Below are 17,464 nucleotides of genomic sequence, written 5' to 3' on the forward strand. Positions count from 1 at the left end.
TTTTGTACAGCTCGGATGTTATCTCGTGAGAAATGACAGACATTCGAAAGCTCGTGGCAGTATACGCGATTTCGACGCATTTTCACGCGAAAGTCGAGATAGTGCGAGATGACTGACTGTGTCTTCCTGCCTCCGTCCTTGAAAAATGATCGCATTGTCAAAAATACCTTCCGACTTAGTCTCTCACCTGCGTCCTTCTTTTTTATTTTTCTTTATGCTTGTCTATGCTCTCCCTATTTTTCCTTATAAATTATTCCCGAAGGGGACAAAAAGCTTTGAACGAAAATGGGAATCGTACGGATGACTCTTCAAATTATTAATGTTCCTATTCGCGGCCACTTTTGTTAGCTTTCCTTAAAAAATGTATTTAATACAATATATATAACTAAATCGATAAATATCGATAAATAAACTAAAAATTTCGTCAAATTTTGTAAAAAAAACTAGATTCTTCTTATATTTGAAAAAAAAAAGTTAATTGTATTGGAAAAATAAATCTACCAAAAAATGCTAATTAGCGTCTCTCAATTTTAGTCTGCATAATTAATATATGTATATGTAATCTTCATTTTATATAAACAGAACATGCTCTGTCGACGAACCGACAAAGTAGAGTATTGTCACAGACGATGAATAAAAGTGAAATAAAATTTGCGAAACGAAAACCTAAATTATTCTACCAAGATTATTTCAATTCTGCACATTGACATTGGCGTATTTCTCTCTAGTATACCCGACACAGTCCTGAAAAATGATCTCACTGTCAAATATAGCTTACGCCCGACTCCGTCACCTGCTCTTTCCTCATAATTCTTTTTTATGTGTCAGATGCACGCACATGTAACGCGTGCGACTTATTTTCAAAATGCTTCAGAGCACTTTGCCAAACAAAATGTATGAAAAAAGACATATGAATGCAATACGGATATCGCAGTGATTGAGTCAAACGGATGTCCCTGATAATAATATGCGTTCGTTTCTAATTATAAAATTATTATATCTATTGCGGGACACGCGTCACTCGAGTGACAGATAACACGAGCGCGAGAGAAAAAGCGAGGATTATTATTACTCCGTTACAACTATGACAGGTATCTGTGCTCTCAAGTAGCTGCTAATTTCGTTGGAGGATTCTCGCGCGAATAAGCATAATCGTAAAGAAGAAACGTGCGAATGCCGCATCGACGCGTTCCATTCAGTCTTTCATCGTGGTACGTTTGAAAGCCGTCTTTTGCCAGCGAGGCAACAGGTTGCACAAGTGGAAGAGATTGCAAACTTTGCGAAGGTCAAACGTAGTCGTGCGTCGCGTCTTCTATCGTCCTCTCGAAAGATAACATACTATATGTATATCGAGATTTCGCACGGTTGACACTCTTCTCTCTCTTGTTATCTTTTTTCAAATGCGCATATACGTACACAACAATCCTATGTGCGTAGCCATAATTGGTACGATGATGTGGCAAAAATTTCTGCAAGATGCAATCAATCTCTATCGCGATATCGCTTTGTCATTTCGATCAACAAGTGATAAAATTGCAAAAACGACCAATCGTATTCTTCGAGATGTCGCAGATCGATCAACGATAAGATTGCGTAGCGAAGAAAAGAACACCGGGATCGTAATTAAGCGCGAGACAGATTAAAGATATTATATCGCAATTATTACATCGGCACGGCGCCAATTAAATAATTATCGCGTGTAATGAAAATCAGTTGGCCGTGAACCGAGTGGTTTCGGTCGAGACCGCGTTTACGCGACGCTCTCGATGAAATGATGTACAAACAAATGTGTATAAATAAATCTTGGTGAGATAATGGGAAACGCTCTGCACTGCTTTACTGCCCAGGCGAAGTAAACTCACCGCTGCTGAAAACCGAACGAGAGCCTGCGCAAGCGGGGTAATCAGAGCCAGAAACTTTGCTCAATTTAACTTTGTTAATAAGCTGCTTCGACGCGCATTTCTGTCGAGAATAAAATTTCCAAGATGGCTTCGAGGATCGGCCAAACTCTTGCGTATATATATATATATATGTATCATCCGTTAAATAAAGTTATTAACATAATCAAGCCGCGTGGCCCCGTTTAGTAGATATCGTAATTACGACTCTAAGTAATCATCGTGTTATTAACGGCCGTGCGAGGGTTGATGCTCATTAAAAGGGGATGATTGCTTTTTCACGCAAATGATTAAATGAAGGGACAGGAAAAAAATTGGAATCGGTACGACAAGCGGCAGTAAAGATGCACGTATTTATATTCCTGCTTGCACAGGAAATATATGCGTTTCCTATAGGCATCATACATATTTTTTTAAGGAACATACAGTACCCTCCATAAGTTTGGAAACACCTTACATTTTACAGTTAAACAATCGTATGGCAGCGATCTGTGTAGATTTTTTGTATCAATAAATCGTAAAATTATTAAATAACATTTTTATTTATGACAGATCGCTGCCGTGCGATTGTTTAACTGTAAAATGTAAAGTGTATGCAATAAATAACAAATGTCCATTTATAAAACCGTTTTCTGTTCATCACGATTAATAATATTTCAAATAATATCCAATTAAAGAATATTTCTTTAGAGAATTTTTCTCTTAAATTAAGAGGATTCTTTTGACAGATCTGTGAAGATTTGTTGTATAAATAAATCATAAAATAAACATAAAATGACATTTTTATTTATTAACAGATCGTTGCCATGCAATTATTTAACTGTAAAATGTAAGGTGTTTCCAAACTTATGGTGGGTACTGTAATTCACATAATTGTAATTAAAGTCGCGCACCGGTTTTATCACTACTTAGCGAGACTGCGACGAATATCTTGTCTGCAGGAAGAATTATTGACCGGACAGCTGGACACAGGAACATCACATGATTCTCATCAAGCTAATACAGCGAACGCAGAGTGAACTATGGCCTTTAGATCTGAGTACTTTCTCGTAATAAAGTAGATTGATGACTTTGATGTTTGCACATTGCTCATTGCATTAATAAGGGCGGAATCATGAATTACAGCCGGCTCGCCAAATAAAGCTTCGTTATGCATGAATCGATCGGAAAGGACAAAGTTCACAAATGCACGAATCTATATACATATTTTTGCCAAAAACGAACGAGAAAGAGAGAGAATAATGGATATTAAAATCTATTTTTGCGATTGAAAAAATATTAAATTTCCGTCAAAATGGGACAAATAAATAATTTCATATTTTTAACCTTATAATTTAGCATTAATATTGCGCAATCAATAAATACAGAGCGTAATTTACGTAATTATGTAATTGACGTAAGTTGTGCGCGAGCGAGCAAGAGAGAAATTGTCGTGGCGCTAGTTTGCTAATATTTGTACAGCTTTTAGAAGAGTAACGCCTTTATAGTGGCAGTTAAACTTTTAATCAAATTTTGCTAAAAGCAGGTTGCCCCTATATTATCGACGATTAACCGTGCGCTCGTTACGACTATCCCAAATGAAATGTAGCGGTTGAATTACCAATTGTCACGCTGAGTTCTCTGAACTCTAGATAATTTTTCTTCTCTAAAAAAAACATCTAGCAAAATAAATCAATTTTTTTAATAATACTTTATTTGGCCATGTCATCGATAATGTAAAAAAAAGTGTCAGATAGCGATTAATGAAATTAAATTGACAAGATACTAATTATAAGAAATATACGTGTTTGCACAAAAACGTGCGCACGCCTCGAACACGATTTATGCACCATCATAAAAAGAAAGAAACAACAAATCATCAATAATCGCACCGTATATCAGATGACTCGTCACATTCTGAATGACTTTGTTATAATCAGGATGACTTGTATATTTCTTCATATATTTCTTAATATAAATCTGATATGATAAATGCGCGCAATCTGTGCGAGTATACTTTAAAAATACTTTTTGCGATATCGAAATAAAAAATTGGTCAAAACATGTTTGACGCATGCCGCGTTTATCGCTTCGATGAGATTATCGCAATGTCAACTATCTTTTAGCAATACAAACTTTCAATTTCGGTAAGAGAATTGCAAAAATTATTTTTTTTATGACAAAATCAAGAGGGAGAAAGAAGAATCGGCATTTATTTTTTCACCTTTCCTAATAAAATAATATAAGAAAGAGTCATTCTCTCCTTTGAAAGAGTTCTTTGGAAAGAGAGAAAAAGGGGAAAAGGAGAGAAAGAGAGAAAACATTCTCAAGGTGGAAGATTTTGTCTCGCGACGAATAGCGGCTTGCACAAAAGAAGCTGCACTAATTTGCATAAATTGCGCGGACGGTCGTCGTTTCGCACTTCGCTAACTGGCTTCGCCTGGCTGGTATAGGCCGAGCAACAACGAGGAAGCCGAGATCTTTATGGCAGTGATAAACCTGACTTCTCTCGCTCCGGCTTCGAGTTACAGATGACTACTGGTAGCTGAAAACCATTGCCTCTATACACGGAATGTTTTACACCGCATTTCTGCGTCGCCTTGTCGAAAAAAAAAGTTGCGCCATGTCAAATAAATTTCACGCATTTCGACGATAAATATTTTTGTCCATCTCGACCATCAAGTTCTCGGATTAAAGGAACGTGTAAAATTTCTACGCGAAATTAAATAAAATGTAAGATTTGATTAAAAAGCGGAAGAGCTCTTTTCTCAAATTTAACGAAAGCCAGTTTCGCTTCTAAGGCGTTTATAAGGATGAGAGAGCCATTCGATATTTCTGCGAGGGAAAAAAAAAAAAAAAAAAAAAAAAGAAATCCCCGTATACACACCCTGTGCACTCCCCGATTCTAACCTCGCGCCTTCCATCCCTCTTCTTCGTTCGTTCCCTTCTACATTCGCTGACCTCGCTAGTAGCGAGTCCCCGCAGCTGGTTAGACGCATGAAATAGGACCGCTCGTAAATCCTCGTAACGCCTAACCACCCCTTACCAACTTTTTTCCCAACCCTCTCGCATCTCTCCTCCTTCGGTCTTTCTTCGTATAGCCGCAACGAGTTTACGAGGATTATCAGGATAATAATTGTTATTAAATAGCCGTGGCGTTATGGTCCAAATAGGTTCGGAGGCGTAACTTAATTAATAATGGAACGTTCTGATGCTTTTCTTTCTTTATATCGCGCGAGAACAACTGATCTTTCCAAAATGTAATTTTCAAAGGACGAATAAAAATGAAATGAAATGTATATACATATATACGTGCGCGCTGACAAATATGATTAATACAGCCATTTCAGCGCGCGTATAAAATCTATGCAACGCGAATCCCGGGCTCCATTGGCTGATGAATATATCGGCGACCGACCGCGCATAATTAATAACATATATCGCAAGAGGCACGCGGCGGAAATAGCGACGACGGAAATACACACAAATACGCGTTTAATGAACACGAAATGGAATTCGACTATGAAGTAGCGACGCGGTGAACGTGGAATTCGCTTCAACGCGGAAAACTATAGAGGGAAAAGGGGTTGGTTCTCGTGTGTCCTGGGACAAGCAAGGCGATGCATATTAATCACGGCTATTAATAATCAAACCCGACGCAAAAATCATCGCGCAGTCTCGGCATCCTTCGACTTTATTCATCTTTTGCGCGATTGTCCGGTTTACACGATTCGTCGCTCGCAATTTCAGATCTCTTCACTGAAATATTTCCACGAATTTCGTATTCGTCCAGCTTTCGTGAAAATGTCATTCGATCGTGGCGTATTTATAATTCCGCGTCAAAATATGGTGGGAGAAAAAAAAGGAGCAGCGAGAGGGTAATGAGTGGCCTGTAAACTGAAACGCCGTGAAAATTAATTGCCAAGACCTATCCGCCCTTAACCGAACGAAGAGAGAGAGAGAGAGAGAGAGGCCCCGGGGGTGAGCTTCGATCGAACGCAAAATTCGACACTCTCCTGGGTGATGTATGTATAAAACGCTACAACAACCGGATGTCACGGTCTGCCTAATATCCGGCCGATAAGCAAGCTTTTTCGTCGACCGGGTATTCACGGGGCTTTCAAAACGGCGGACGACGGAATTCGACTATGTAAAAGCGCGGGAAGAAATTTCGAGCCGTGAATAAAGAACGTTATTTGCTGTGACGCGTAGAAATCAATTATTTCGAGATACAATTCAAGTTTCTATAAAGAGAGACCGGGCTAAGAGACGGGACGACGTAGAGTCGCTTCTCTCAGCCCATTTTCCCAAAGAAAGATGAAAGGATCGTGGAATTTGAAGGCGCCTTACGCGTCACACGCGTTAGAAAGACGATATTGCATAAAAGTGTCTATTGATTTGAGATACAGCGGAAGGAGAAGCTGCTCGGTCGAGTGAAAGCGGAGAAAAGCGAGTGTAATAAAGCGAGCCGTGAACGAGGCACGCATCTCTCGAAGGAGGCAACGGCCACCGTTACAATGTTACGGCCTTCTTCGATTTCAAGGGGTCGAGACGAGATCGGAGGAAGGTTGCTGCTTGCGCAATACTCGTCGTCGCCTTCGTTGTTATATAGGGACTCGCGAGTCGAGTAATCTTTCCGTTCTCCGCGATCGTTCTCGCTCGATTACGGAACAAAAGCGGCTCTTCTGGAATAAATTAAACGCGCAATTAAATCTCCGGATGATATCGTGTTACGAGTTCGCGTTATACGCGTCCTCAAACTCGTTTCTACTTTTCCTTTTTTCTCTCTCTCTCTCTTTTGATCTTCGTCTCGTTTCTATCTCCATTTCTCTTCTGTCCGGATAATCGCGCGCAACGAACTCTCGACACTATTGTATTCAATATGCAATACGTTACGCGAGACGTCTATTAGATTCTTCGCTTCTTTTTGCGAATATTGCGAGCAGAGAGCGAATTCATATCTATCCGGGTTTAATAAAGCGGCTAATGTTCATTTTTTTTGAAACGTTCACACTAAAGACCATGAACTTTAGTTACGCGCATATGATTAGCACCTAGAATCCTCATCCTCAATTGCGTATCGATTTAGGTCGAAGAAATTTATATTTTTCTCCTTTGTCCGAAAAAGCTTGTCCCTCGCAGAAAAAAGCTGCAATGAGAAATACTTTCGATGCGTAAGAAGCGATATTTTGTCTGTCCTTTAAACGCACACTGTAACAAAATGCATCGTAGAGAGAAGATGAAGTCAACCAATCAGGGCTGCCGTGGCCACCGGCTGGCCAGACGGCTCCTCGGTAATTGGCCAGTAATTGTGTTTACTAATTGAAATTACGACCGGTTGTACGTAACTCGAGCACACCCCTGACGATATCGGAAAATTTATTGCGACATGTTTGCCGTTGAAGAAAGCACAGCGAGCCGAGGTGGTTATTTTCCACAAACTTATGTTGAAATTTTCGTCAGTTTTCCAAATAATATAGTAATAGCACTCGACAAACATGCGCCGTATTAGTTTAAAAAGAGAAATGTTTAAAAATTAAATTAGAGAGTAATAAAAAATATATATTAGAACAATCTCGCGTAATTAGCGTCTCGCGCAAAATAATTCCGCAGTTTCCTGCGCTGCAATTTTTATGTATAATATAATTAAAAATTGGAATCCACATTTTTGTTTCTTCGTTACATATCATGTACGTGCGTGCTATAGAGAATTTTTAATTGCGATTTACAAAGATGTGTCGCGCGAAAGAAATATAATTATGCATAAATCTCATCAAAGACGCGAGTCTTAATTAAATACGAGAAGCAAATTTATTTCTAAAAATTGTGTGCAGTGGATATATCGCAGTCACGCCTAATAAAAAAAAGTATTACTACCTCGGAAGAGGTAGGTACATGTAAAAAAAAAAAAAATTGATATTTTTAATTTGTTTCACTTTGAAAATGCATTTCTTTCCGGGCGCGCGTCTGCAAAGGCATTTAATTCGTTCAAGAAGGTACTTTACATTATATCGTCGCTTTTACACACCCGCGTAAAGTGATCCGCGAGCGCGATCGAAGTGCAGCGATTTCTATTCCGATCACGTACGCAGCTTCGACCAATAAAACTTTGCCGACTTCCAGAGACCACGCGCAGACGATTCTACGTTCCTGAGGGAGAATAAGGGTCCCTTGAATAGGAATCGAAGCGACCCGCTGGAGAAGAGCATGCCAAAATTCATTTTATCGCGCTACTACCGCTTAACGGCCCATTTCGTTTCTGTGAAATTCGTTCGCATCAAATTTAGATTCCAATTTACAAGGGCTCGTCGAACGTTAAATAATGTCAAAGACCGTCAATTTTGTATCTTCTTTAAAAGAGGCGGAAAAAAAAAACCGCACAGGTAATCAAAAGTCTCTTGCGTCGTTACGGTTTATATAAACGGATATTCGAGGATCAATTTATCGTTGATAATGATTCAACGGATAATAATCGAGTCGATAAGAACAAATCCTCGTCGATAAAAGCAATACGTATTTCAGGTATTAAATGTAAAGTTTTAATTTATTCAAACGCTCCGAATCATCGATATATTCTTGCATCGCAATGTAATAGGATGAGAAGCAGAAAGTGCGGGAAATATTGCGAGAGGATTGCGACGTCGTCGCAATGTGTCGGGCGGGATAGATTTTTAATTTTGCGAATTCTTAATTATTTCCACTGCTACTTTTAAAGTCAAGACGGTCTGGTCGGTCGAACCAACCCCGATACCGCATCGCGACACAATCTCATGCCTGTAATTGAAAAAGGTTGCGGAGGTTGTAGCTTGTCCTTTCTCATTGCGAGAGACAGCGGTAGGAGAGACGCAATCCTCGTTCTCGGCGAATAAAATTCCGCCCACTCTGCGCGGCTCTACGATATTTGATTTCATCCTACTCATTTTTCGCGCAAGATTATTTTCGAAAATCTCCCTTTTTTTCCCTTCGTTCGTCGAGCGAGAGGAATTTTGAAGAGAGACACTTTTGAAAACGCGGTATCGGGATAAGAGTTTTGATTTGTTGCGATCAAATTATATTTATAACCATTTCGCAATAAATCGTACTAGCACGATTATCTCTAACGATGCAATCTTATCTACATACATCTATAAAGAAAGCTTTATTTTTTTGTACTCACTCTTGACAGTAGAAATCACGCGGGAAGATCGCTGATCGTTATCTGAAACAAATATAGAGTACAATTAAATTAAGAGATAACGCACATATTCTTGAGTTTCAATAATACACGAGATATTAATGGACAGGTCAATCTGTATATATCTAAGCATTCATAATTCTGTAACCAAGATATATATGAGACTATACAGATTGATCAATGTTTTTCCTGTACAAATTTTAGTATTAATATTAACAAAGAACGAAGCGTTTTAATTTCAGGTAAAAAACAATCCGTATAGCCAATAAATAGATTTATAGTCGATCTATCCTCACATTTTGTCGATAAAACAGGACGGAAATCACAGACTTCTCAAGGCCGTTTAGGATCATCTTAAGCATTCATAATTCTATAACCAAGATATATATGAGACTATACAGATTGATCAATGTTTTTCCCGTACAAATTTTAGTATTAATATTAACAAAGAACGAAGCGTTTTAATTTCAGGTAAAAAACAATCCGTATAGCCAATAAATAGATTTATAGTCGATCTATCCTCACATTTTGTCGATAAAACAGAACGGAAATCACAGACTTCTCAAGACCGTTTAGGATCATCTTAAGCATTCATAATTCTGTAACCAAGATATATATGAGACTATACAGATTGATCAATGTTTTTCCCGTACAAATTTTAGTATTAATATTAACAAAGAACGAAGCGTTTTAATTTCAGGTAAAAAACAATCCGTATAGCCAATAAATAGATTTATAGTCGATCTATCCTCACATTTTGTCGATAAAACAGGACGGAAATCACAGACTTCTCAAGACCGTTTAGGATCATCTTAAGCATTCATAATTCTGTAACCAAGATATATATGAGACTATACAGATTGATCAATGTTTTTCCCGTACAAATTTTAGTATTAATATTAACAAAGAACGAGGCGTTTTAATTTCAGGTAAAAAACAATCCGTATAGCCAATAAATAGATTTATAGTCGATCTATCCTCACATTTTGTCGATAAAACAGGACGGAAATCACAGACTTCTCAAGACCGTTTAGGATCATCTTAAGCATTCATAATTCTGTAACCAAGATATATATGAGACTATACAGATTGATCAATGTTTTTCCCGTACAAATTTTAGTATTATTAATTTTAGTAATATTAACAAAGAACGAAGCGTTTTAATTTCAGGTAAAAAACAATCCGTATAGCCAATAAATAGATTTATAGTCGATCTAACCTCACATTTTGTCGATAAAACAGAACGGAAATCACAGCGGACTTCTCAAGCCCGTTTAGGATCATCTTAAGAGGCTTTTTTGCCTCCCTTCGACAGAGAAGAAGAAAAGACACGACGAAAGTTTATCGCTCCGGCTACGGTCGCGCAAAGTTTCGCCGACGCTTTCGACATTAATGACTTAAGTTAATATCGGACGTCGAGCATGATGCATTTTGGCTGCGAGCCTCGTAATATGTATCTCGTCGTTACGTCGCGTCGCGTCGCCGACACGGGCGCGCATATATACGCGCGCGAAAACGATATTTCACACACAGTTTGATGAGCTCCCCGCATTAAGCCGGGGGTAAGTAATTATCGACTGAGCAGTGACCAGGATGGCCGGGGCTCGGCCACTCCCTCCTGGGGTGTCCCAGTGCGTGTCACCGCATTAACCACCCCTATACGGACATCGTTCCCATCAAAGTTCAAACGCTGCATATCTCCGATACGTCATTGTAACCTCTGCACGGCTTAATTAACGAGACCGTTCCTAGCGCCGTGCGCTGACAAGTATTAGTTTACTTCGATATAGCCGATATGTCATCTCCAAAAATACGCGAGTTTATGCGCGATTTCCTACGATTCGACTCCTACGATGCAAAAAGGTTGAAAGTAACGATCCCGAGCGCAATATTTCATCGCGTAGATAGTAATTTACTAATAGCGTGCGTTCAGATTTCCCAAAGAGATATCGTTCATTATCAAGTGGTATAATTCACGATAACGATGCGACTTGTAAAATAGAATGGGATCATCTTCCGAGAAGAAGAGATAGAATACGGGAAGAATGTCTTTTTCGGTATGTCCTCGTATGCATACAATTTATTAAAATTGTAACGTAATTAGACGCGGCATCTTAAACATTTTTCATCCATTGTGTAATCTTGCGGAACATATTCCGTTATCAATTTGATTAAAAGAGTCCCATAAACATAGCACGAACGGATATAACACGGAGACACGAAGACGGGGAAAAAAAAATATCAACACACGGAACCCGGATTGTATGCACGAAACGCTAATTCGTGCTAATAACAGTATGCAATTAATAAAATTGGGTACACGAAAATCCCGGATAAAGCCGACGTTGCATAAATTGCATGGAAATGTTATTTTATCGATAATATTATTATAGCATCAATAAAACATTATAAACATTAATTTACCTTGCTTTTTAAATGGTTGAGTTTGGTGCTACGTAAATTTTCGATTATGCAATGTCGATGCATATAAATTTTCAGGAAACATTTTTTACATTATCATTTTCACGGGAAAAATCGCCGTGTCGCGTGACTTTCTGCGACGCTACAGAATTCTCGAGCATTTAAAAATATCTACGTACCATTTAAAAAAAAAAAAAAATATATATTGTGTCATTTTCTTACAACGATTCTCAAACACAACTTTTTTTCTGAAACATGACATTTGCATCTTTTTTATTATACCAAAACATATGACATCACAGAAAAAAGGAATCCCTGATTCAAGTATACAAGAATTATTATATATACTTGAAAGTACCGCTTATATCCGATGCTCACTTGTCCTTGCAATATTTATAAGTAAATTTCAGCTTCAACCAAGAATATTTTGCACTTTATTTTAAGGATAAATTATCCTTTATCCAAAATTATTTATCTTTGGCGCTATTATAAGGATAAAATATACTTGAATCAAGGCATATTTGCATTCTTTCAAGGATACTGTTTTATCTGTGATTCATTTAATCCAAATCAAAAATTAGGATTTAAGTAAATTTCAGCTTCAAGCAAGAATATATTGCACTTTGTTTTAAGGACAAATTATCCTTTATCCAAAATTATTTATATTTGGCGCTATTATAAGGATAAAATATACTTGAATCAAGGCATATTTGCATTCTTTCAAGGATACTGTTTTATCTGTGATTCATTTAATCCTAATTAAAAATTAGGATTTAAGTAAATTTCAGCTTCAACCAAGAATATTTTGTACTTTGTTTTAAGGACAAATTATCCTTTATCCAAAATTATTTATATTTAGCGCTATTATAAGGAAAAAATATACTTGAATGATAGCATATTTGCATTCTTTCAAGGATACTGTTTTTTCTGTGATTAAATCGATGACACGTTTAAGAAAGACTCGAAGCTACTAACAATAAGACAAACTTTCGAGAAACTAGCGAGAAACACTGGATTTGATGCGGATTAGAGAAAGATCGGAGCAGAAGTCATATTGGGACCGATTTGACCGGTAACCTCGTTAAACTTGGAGGGAAGTGCCACTCCTTTCTCCCTCGTGGCTCGCAATCAGTCGATTCTCCACGGCGTGACGTCCAAAGCTTCCTCTCGAATTACCACCGAGAGAACGGTCTGGCGTTCTCCGCCAAAGTCAACCGTATCTCGCTTCCTTCGTTCGCCGAAAAAAAGGAAGATTAAGAGACAATCGGGAATCGAGAGCTCGCGTGTCTTCGGAGAGTTTCGTGACGGTTCCTAAATCCGAGTTCCTTAATCCGCGTTAATCAACTTCAGAAGCTATAGTGTGTTAAAGCTTCCAATTTCAAACGGAAATAAAAAAAAAAAAAAAATCATTCCCACAAACTTATTAAACATTTGTCGAGCTTGCACTTTTCCGAATACAAAGTCTGTAAAAGAAAAAAAAAAAAAAAAAAAAAAATTGCGATCGTCTTTTTATCAGCTAATAACATCGACGCGACGTTACACCCGAATATCCACTTGCTTTGTGAGCCGCGAGGAGATTCACAATATTAGTTCCTCTCGGTAGACGTAACAAACGCACACACAGGTAGGGGTTATTTTATTCCTCTGTTCCGCGTGCGCGAGCGAAGAAAGAAACCAAAGGCTCGCGGCAAAAGCGAAGCGAGACGACGAGGAGAGACGGGGAGAGGTCGGCACAGGAGGACATTATGAAAGTATTTTCCTAACCGACTGGCAAAGCCCCGAAGACATTTATCCTGCGAAAAATGAAGTAAAATAAATATAATGTAAAAGGCAAACCGCGATGTCGGGTACCAAAGAGTACGGTGGTGCGCCACATAGGCAGGCCGTTTCTCTTCCTCTTCCGCCAAGTCTCTCCGACTTATTTTCGTGTCCTCCTCGCAGCGAGCTTCTCTCGCAAAGAGACGGAAGAACCGGGGGATAGGACGAAGGGCGATCCCTTCCTTCCCTCTATTCGCGAGCTGGTACAACCAGAAGGTAACGGAAAATGAAGAAACGGCTGATGGAAGGAGAAGGAACGAGGGCGAATCTCCAATGGCTCGTTTTGTCTCTTCGAGGAGATGCTCGTTTCCCTCCTGCCGTCCCATCTTCTCAGCCCGCGGGGATTTTTCCTTCTTCGTGCTCCTTTTATATGCCTCTTTCAATATGCTCTTCTAACCCTCCTCCACCTTCTCTCGTCCGCTCGCACCGGTCACGGAGCTCCACTTTTCAACTTGACATTTTTAATTCTTTTTTTTCTCTCTCTTCCTTGCCTTTCACGTAATCGTCTTACCGAGAGAGCAACCGAAGCAGCCATTCGAGAAACGCGCGCGCGACGCGATACGCTTCTTTCTTTCTCGGCAATTCCTCTACGATCCGGCTACTTTTCGCCAGTCACCAGTTGGCGAAATGTCTTCGGTCGACGATTCCGCGCTTTGCACTCGTGGATTTGCTTCCTCGTGTTGTCAGAGATGGCAATTTCATTCTCCGCGGCGAAGAAAGATTCTCAAGTACAAAATGCCCGCGAAAAAATCCGAAATAATGAATTCGATAAGCCGGATATAATTCGGACATGTAACATATTTATATAGAGAACATTGCAAATTATTGAGCGAGATGCCAGTCGATTCCCGTTATATGTATAATCACGCTCCCGCGTGAATAAAGAAAACTACAGACGTCTTATTAAATTAAGCGTCCCGAGAGACACGAAGGAGAATTACCGATGCTAAGACGCTAACGTTCTCGAAACGTGTTTGCGGCCCAACGGATCGGATCGGTGGAGGAACCGTGGATGTGGATTGGGTCGACCGGTGACTTGGGTTGAAAGGAACCGTCGAAGGAAGGCAGGAAGATATTTACCAGCGTCTCCTCTTACAACCTCGGCAAACTTCAATTCCCCTTTTCCGCGTCCTGGCTCCCCCGTATTTACAATCGGTTACCCGATGCCTAATCCGATGAGAGAGAGAGAGAGAGAGAGAGGAGGAGGACAGACTGCCGTATCGTAATTTAAGGTGAACGCACGAGGAGACGCGACGCGACGAGACTCGCGCTCGTCAAAGCGCGTCGCGGGACGAAGTAGAAATTACATGGTTTCGTCAGCCGCGGCGTCTCTCGCTGAATTTCTCGGTTTCTCCGCTGGTTATTACGGAGAGAAACGGTCACCGCACGTTCGAGATCAAGAGATGACAGAAAAACCAGTATCTTTGAAAGAATGCAAATATGCCTTGATTCAAGTATATTTTATCCTTATAAAAGCGCCAAATATAAATAATTTTTGATAAAGGATAATTTGTCCTTAAAACAAAGTGCAAAATATTCTTGCTTGAAGCTGAAATTTACTTAAATCCTAATTTTTAATTAGGATTAAATGAATCACAGATAAAACAGTATCCTTGAAAGAATGCAAATATGCCTTGATTCAAGTATATTTTATCCTTATAATAGCGCCAAATATAAATAATTTTGGATAAAGGATAATTTGTCCTTAAAACAAAGTGCAAAATATTCTTGGTTGAAGCTGAAATTTACTTAAATCCTAATTTTTAAGTAGGATTAAATGAATCACAGATAAGACAGTATCCTTGAAAGAATGCAAATATGCCTTGATTCAAGTATATTTTATCCTTATAATAGCGCCAAATATAAATAATTTTGGATAAAGGATAATTTGTCCTTAAAACAAAGTGCAAAATATTCTTGGTTGAAGCTGAAATTTACTTAAATCCTAATTTTTAATTAGGATTAAATGAATCACAGATAAAACAGTATCCTTGAAAGAATGCAAATATGCCTTGATTCAAGTATATTTTATCCTTATAATAGCGCCAAATATAAATAATTTTGGACAAAGGATAATTTGTCCTTAAAACAAAGTGCAAAATATTCTTGGTTGAAGCTGAAATTTACTTAAATCCTAATTTTTAATTAGGATTAAATGAATCACAGATAAAACAGTAACCTTGAAAGAATGCAAATATGCATGGATGCAAGTATATGTGATCGTTATAATAGCGACAAATATAAATAATTTTGGATAAAGGATAATTTGTCCTTAAAACAAAGTGCAAAATATTCTTGGTTGAAGCTGAAATTTACTTAAATCCTAATTTTTAATTAGGATTAAATGAATCACAGATAAAACAGTATCCTTGAAAGAATGCAAATATGCCTTGATTCAAGTATATTTTATCCTTATAATAGCGCCAAATATAAATAATTTTGGATAAAGGATAATTTGTCCTTAAAACAAAGTGCAAAATATTCTTGGTTGAAGCTGAAATTTACTTATAAATATTGCAAGGACAAGTGAGCATCGGATATAAGCGCTACTTTCAAGTATATATAATAATTCTTAGTTCACATGTGACTAAGTTTGTTTTTACCATATGCGATTTTTCAAACAAGGATATATCTTAAGGATAAAATATACTTTACACAAACTTATTTGAAAATTTGTGATTACAAAGAGCATTCTATGCTTAAATCAATTAAATAGCGTTCGAGAATAAAAATATACTTGAATCAAGGATTCCTTTTTTTCTGCGAACAATTGCATGGTGGCGATCTATGCAGATTTTTGGTATAAATATAACGTAAGATATTTAAATGACATTTTTATACCGTCATTAAAATAGCTTCGAAAAATACATTCGAAAAACATTGATATTTTAATTTTTAATTAGGATTAAATAAATCATAGAAAAAACAGTATCCCTGAAAAAATGCAAATATGCCTTGATTCAAGTATATTTTGTCCTTATAATAGCGCCAAATATAAATAATTTTGGATAAAGGATAATTTATCCTTAAAACAAAGTGCAAAATATTCTTGGTTGAAGCTGAAATTTACTTATAAATATTGCAAGGACAAGTGACAAGTGTGCATCGGATATAAGCGGTACTTTCAAATATATATAATATGTGACTAAGTTTGTTTTTACCATATGCAATTTTTCAAACAAGAATATATCTTAAGAATAAAATATATTTCACACAAACTTATTTATTATTAAGGCAAATGAAAATTTGTGATTACAAAGAGCATTCTATGCTTCAAATATACTTGAATCAAGGATTCCTTTTTTTCTGTGCACTAATCGTTCGAAAAAAAAAATGATAAATAATTTTTCATAAAAGAGTGAGAGACATTTATTCACCAAGATTGCGAACGAATGGCGCGTTTCGAGACGCGCGAATATATATAATTTGGAGATCGAATGGGTAAAAGTCAGAAAATTGAAAATAATCCGCCGCGGCAAAGAGGATTCATAAATTTCCGAGAATAATTAGCGATACGTAACGGCACGCCCCATCTGCATTTTGCTGCGTGCCGCCAGAATGCCAGATCCATGATTTATTTTCGCATAAATGCGTACAATTAACGCGATTCCGGTATCAATCCGATATTTTGACCGACACAATCCGTTACACGTGCGAGTGTATATTTTTGTTTATTTCCCTCTCGTGCCGCATCGAACGATATTTGTAACGATATCTGTTACGCGTATGCGCATACGTTGCACGCCGGAATGCACTCGATAATTGCTACTATTTAAAATTGCATCCTCCCACCTCTCCTTTTTTTACGAATTTTGCGATAAATATCCGGGACGATGGCATTGCTTTATGCGGATTGTATACCGCCGACCGATAATTTTTTTATGCAAAAATATGCGACGGATCACCGAGAAAAATATGATCCAAACGACCACATCGATAGGTTCTACAACGCATGCGGAATAAAATTCAGCGATGCGGCAACGTGTGGAATAATGAGGATTGATTTCCTTATTCACTCTCGAGCATATTTCAGATTTGTTACGGATCCACAAAGTCCACATACAATATATAGTCTGTTAATTTCGCTTGCCAAATTATGTATTTTTGTATTCTAGCACTTGAAAAGGACCACAATGTGCGTCGAAACGTAGTGTGTACTTATTTTCAATAAATG

General features: G+C 37.9%; 1 long non-coding RNA gene across 1 annotated transcript in view; it reads right to left on the minus strand.

The window, feature by feature from the left end:
• Window positions 1–9,025: 9,025 nt before the first annotated feature.
• The window catches only part of LOC114942274 (uncharacterized), a 140,595-nt gene continuing 132,156 nt past the window's right edge, over window positions 9,026–17,464 (minus strand). The window contains exon 5 of the long non-coding RNA XR_003821780.2: window positions 9,026–9,075. This is a non-coding gene — a long non-coding RNA (uncharacterized LOC114942274). The remainder of the gene's footprint in view (window positions 9,076–17,464) is intronic.

Source organism: Nylanderia fulva, unplaced genomic scaffold (assembly GCF_048542155.1).
Source record: "Nylanderia fulva isolate GAGA-0341 unplaced genomic scaffold, ASM4854215v1 Scaffold6, whole genome shotgun sequence".
NCBI classification, from domain to species: domain Eukaryota; kingdom Metazoa; phylum Arthropoda; class Insecta; order Hymenoptera; family Formicidae; genus Nylanderia; species Nylanderia fulva.